This window comes from Salvelinus alpinus, chromosome 21, assembly GCF_045679555.1.
Source record: "Salvelinus alpinus chromosome 21, SLU_Salpinus.1, whole genome shotgun sequence".
NCBI classification, from domain to species: Eukaryota; Metazoa; Chordata; class Actinopteri; order Salmoniformes; family Salmonidae; genus Salvelinus; species Salvelinus alpinus.
Window position 1 is genome coordinate 36,839,557 of NC_092106.1, and position 5,708 is coordinate 36,845,264.

Genomic DNA, 5,708 nt, shown 5'->3' on the forward strand with positions numbered 1-5,708 from the left:
CACCATCACACCTCCTCCATGCTTCACGGTGGGAACCACACATGCGGAGATCATCTGTTCACCTACTCTGTGTCTCACAAAGACAAAAATGGATCCAAAAACCTCAAACTTAGACTCATCAGACCAAATGACAGATTTCCACCTGTCTAATGTCCATTGCTCGTGTTTCTTGGCCCAAGAAAGCATTTTCTTATTATTGGTGTCCTTTAGTAGTGTTTTCTTTTGCAGCACTTAGACCATGAAGGCCTCATTCATGCAGTCTCCTCTGAACCGTTGATTTTGAGATGTGTCTGTTACTTGAACTCTGTGAACCATTTACTTGGGCTGCAATTTCTGAGGCTGGGACCTCTAAAGAACTTGGGTCTTCCTTTCCTGTGGCAGTCCTCATGAGAGCCAGTTTCATCATAGCGCTTTATGTTTTTTGCGACTGCACTTGAAGAAACTTTCAAAGTTCTTTAAATTTTCCAGATTTACTGACCTTCATGTCTTAAAGTAATGATGGACTGTCATTTCTCTTTGCTTTTTTGAGCTGTTCTTGTCATAATACATACTTGGTATTTTACCAAATAGGGCTGTCTTCTGTATACCACCCTACCTTGTCATAACACAACTGATTGGCTCAAACGCATTAAGATGGAAAGAAATCCAACAAATTAATATTTAACAAGGCACACCTGTTAATTGAAATGCATTCCAGGTGACTACCTCATAAAGCTGGTTGATATAATGCCAAGAGTGTGCAAAAGGTGGCTACTTTGAAGAATCTCAAATATAAAATATATAATTTGTTTAACACTTTCTTTGGTTACTACATGATTCCATGTGTTATTTCATAGTTTTATGTCTTCACTATTATTCTACAATGTAGAAAATAGTAAAAATAAAGAAAAACCCTGGAATGAGTAGCTGTGTCCAATCTTTTGACTGGTACTGTACAACTATTACTGATGAATAACTGTGTTTTTCTTTCTGCTTGCATTTTGTATTTTTAAGTTTTTATTTTCTGGAATTTCTGTATTTCAAGGTTTGTCTGTAAAGAGCGACCTTGTTCTCAGTATGACTCCCTGATAAAATAAAGGTCAAATATTTTTTTGATTAACTGCAGTAGCATCTCTACAGAGTACTTATATCTCCTCTTACCGCACCCCATGACTTTTCACCTCCAGCTCCTCCCTCCATCCCTCCGTCCCTCCTCCCAGCTGAGTGATAATTACAGTAGGCCAAGGCCAAAGCGTTCAGGGCCAAAGCCCTTGGCCTCCCATCGACGGGTCGTACTCTACGGATGTTGTAGAGCATGAACCTGCAGAAGCGAGTCACTGCTTTGATGGTTGCAGAGAACGACAGGGTGGTGTCCAGGGTCACGGCAAGGTTCTTTGCATTTTGGGAGGGGAACACAGTGGAGTTGTCAACCATGATGGAGAGGTCTTGGAGCGGGCAGGCCTTCCCCGGGAAGAAGAGCATCTCTGTCAAGGTTGATCTTGAGGTGGTGGGCTGACATCCAAGCTGAGATATCTGCCAGGCACGCAGAGTGCGTGTCGCAACCTGGGTGTCAGAAGAGGACAAGGACAAAAGTAGTTGAGCGTCATTACAGTGATAGGAGAGACCATGTGAGGATATGATGGAGCCGAGTGACTTGGTGTATGGAGACAAGATGAGAGGGCTTATAACCAAGCCCTGAGGGACACCAGTAGTGAGAGTACGTGTTGCAGACACCAATCCTCTCCACGTCACCTGATAGGAGCAGCCTGCCAGGATAGGCAGGCTGCAATCCAAGAGTGAGCAGAGCCTGGAGAGGGTGGAGAGGAGGATCTGTTGGTTCATGATGTTGAAAGCAGCGGATAGATCCAGGAGGATTAGAACAGAGAAGAGAGAGTCAGCTTTGGCAGTGCGGTGAGCCTCCGTGACACAGAGAAGAGCGGTCTCATTTGAGTGACCCATCTTGAAGGCCGACTGGTTAGGGTCAAGAAGATCGTTGTATGAGAGATAACGAGAAAGTTGATCGGAGACAGGGTGCTCAAGTGTTTTGGAAAGTAAAGAAAGAAGGGATACCGGTCTGTAGTTTTTGACATCAGAAGGGTCAAGTGTTGCTTTCCTGAGGAGGGGAGCAACTCTGGCCATTTGGAAGTCAGAGGGGAAGCAGCCTGTGGTCAAGGATGAGTTGATGAGGAAAGTGAGGAATGGGAGAAGGTCTCCAGAAATGGTCTGGAGAAGGGAGGAGGGGATGGGAGCGAGCGGGCAGGTTGTCGGGTGGCCGGACCTCACTGGTCGCAGGATTTCATTTGTAGAGTGAAGGGAAAAAGAGACCAAGGCGTAGGGTAGTTCTGTGTCAGTGGGTGAGTGAATGAGGAGCGAATGTCATCAACCTTCTTTTCAAAGACGTTGACAATGGTGGAGGATTAAAGAGGGAGGAGAAGGTGGAAAATAGTTTCCCAGGGTTAAAGGCATGAGCTTGAAATTTAGAGCGAAGGAAAGTGGCTTTAGCAGCAGAAACATGGAGGGGGGGGGTGAAAGGAGTTTAGTTTTCCTCCATTTTCGCTCAGTTGCCTGCAGCCCTGTTCTGTAAGCTCGCAATGAGTCACTCAGCGACGGAGATGGAGGGGAGGGCTGAGCCGGCCCGAGAGGAAAGGGAACAGTGCTAGTCATAGGATGCGGAAAGGGAGGAGAGTAGGGACGAAGAGGCAGAAACAGGAGATAGGATGGAGAAGGAAAGGAGATGATAGGATAGAAGAGGAGAGAGTAGTGGGAGAGAGAGAGCGATGATTGCAACAGTGCATGACCATCTGGGTAGCGGCTGAGAGGCTAGGGTTGGAGGAGAGACAGAGACAGAAAATAATTAGAGACCTGGAGGGGGGTTGCAGTGAGATTAGTAGGCGAACAGTCTCTAGTAAAGACGAAGTCAAACGTAATTGCCCTGACCTTTAATCCTGGTTGATGTGTCAACAGTCATCTGCAAGTTATGTCAGCTCATAACCTGGCCTCCCGAGTGGTGCAGCGGTCTAAGGCACTGCATTGCAATGCTAGAAGTGTCACTACTGACCCTGGTTCGTTCCCAGGCTGTGTCACAACCAGACGTGATTGGGAGTCCCATAGGGTGGCGCACAATTGGCCCAGCGTCGTGAGGGTTTGACCGAGAGGGTAGGCTGTCATTGTAAATAAGAATTTGTTCTTAACTGACTTGCCTAGGTTAATTTTGTATTTAAAAAAAAGCAGTTCACACACCAAGTATGCTACTGGGAAGACAGGCAGCACTAGCTGGCCCTAGCTTGAAAAAAGACAGTACTTGACAACAACAGATTAGGGCAAAAAGGGGAGGGAGAGGGTGAGGGTGAGAGAAAGTCTGAGCTGCAGTATTTTCACAGCCTACAGTGAGTTGAGTTGGCTCTCAAATGACTGCGGTCCATTATGCAAAACATCTATAAAAATTACACTCTGTAACAAACAGTCTTTTGGCGGCGATAACTAAAACCCCGGACATTACATGCCCTCTTCAGGCTAACCCTAGAAGCCCATTATAAAGGAAGTCATCTTCAGGATCCCCAGTGTCCATAGCGTCTACTCATCAGTTTTTCTCCCCTTATCCATGAACGTAGACCCAGAGATCAGGTAGGGGTGATGTGGTGATCCTCTCCCAGACTCACCTGACATCAGGCAGGGAGCGGGGACGTGCAGGGCAGGTGGATAAAAGCCTGCTGCTCTCCCGTAGGGGGTTCATGTCTCCATGCTCTTACTGAACTAACCACTGATGACAGGCGGCACAGTATTACCTCCCCCCTCTCCTCTCCCTTCCCCCTCTCTACTCCCTGCCTCCCCCTCCTCTCCCTTCCTCCCTCTCCGCCCTCCCCCGTCATCCATCTCATGGATCATGTTAATAAATGATGCCCCCGGACAGCGTTTAATAGAGTGAAACACTGCCGGCCAGAACCATGGAGAAGGTGTCTCCACTCTCCTTTCAAACCGCATGCTAAATTAATAATGAGGAAACCGTTTAAGTCAATGAGCCACCTCTCCTGTCTTCTGCACCTGCAATGACAGCTAACAGCCCTGGGAGAGATGGCCACAGAGGTGGCCACAGAAGGAGAAACACAGTACGGCTGCTTAGGTAGCATCTACATATGAAAGGTGCTTATCCAACCCTGACTGGTGTACTCAACATGCTACTACGTCGACAAGTTAACATGCAAACCTTTTTTCCCCCATTCTTTATACAATGGTCAGTAAGCATAGTCCAGATGAGCTACAGGCACAAACAGTTGATGAGAGTAATTTTCTGCCCACCGTTACTGTAATTGGGTGAGTTAGTGCTGGGCTGGAACAAAAGCCTGCAGACCCTGTAGCTACAATTATGAACGCATTTAACTGTAACACACACAGACACACACACACAGACACACACACACACACACAGACACACACACACACACACACACACACACACACACACACACACACACACACACACACACACACACACACACACACACACACACACACACACACACACACACACACACACACACACACACACACACACACACACACACACACACACACACACACACACACACACACACACACACACACACACACACACACACACACACACACACACACACACACACACACACACACACCAGGCTGGGGGATGGCAAGCCGCCAGTTTAATTTACTTGTGGTGGATCATCACTTTGCCCATACAGTAAAGTGAAGGACACCATTGAGTCGTTTGATTGGCTGACTCGACACGGACGGTCCAAAAGGGAGTAAAAGGGTCAGGGTGTAGGTAGTCTCTGGGACCGATCACATGCTTGTTCTAAGTAAAATCAAAATAAAGTTCTGTTTTCTTAGGCCTTTAAATTTGTCTATAAACTCTGTCCTCTGTATTTGTTTTTTGGAGGCAGTACAGATGTGAGAAATCCCTCTAAGAAGCTTACCGTCCGCTTTCCTTTTGCATATAGCTAGGCTCCGTCTGGACCGGCGATAACGCAGGGAGAGAGAGAGACTATTCATGTGGACACCAGCCTCTAATTCCACCCTCAATATAACACTCATCATGGGTTCATCTAGATGGGAAAGGAGTGTTTAAGACACTTTTACTGAGAGGGGAGTGAACTCAGTACCCGGAAAATACACTGCTGGGTTGATGATGAATAAACACTTGTTTTGTTTGTCTGGCAGAGAGAGAGACTCGGGCGAAACAAAAAGAGTCTCTCAGGTAATCACCTACGCCACAATGAATCTGCATGGAAAGTGGTAAGCACACTACTGTAATGCACATTCATTCTTAAGGCTAGGGGTTCCGCTCGACAACATCCGCTGAAATGGCAGAGCGCGAAATTCAAAATATATTTTTTAAATATTTAACTTTCATACATTCACAAGTGCAATACACCAAATTAAAGCTTAACTTCTTGTTAATCTAGCCATCGTGTTCGATTTCAAAAAGGCTTTACAGCGAAAGCATACTATATGATTATGTTAGGTCAGTGCCTAGTCACAAAAACATACAGCCATTTTACAGCCAAAGAGAGGAGTCACAAAAAGCAGAAATAAAGATAAAATGAATCACTAACCTTTGATGATCTTCATCAGATGGCACTCATAGGGCTTCATGTTACACACAACATGTATGTTTTGTTCGATAAAGTTCATATTTATATCCAAAAATCTCAGTTTACATTGGCGCGTTATGTTCAGTAATGTTGTGCCTC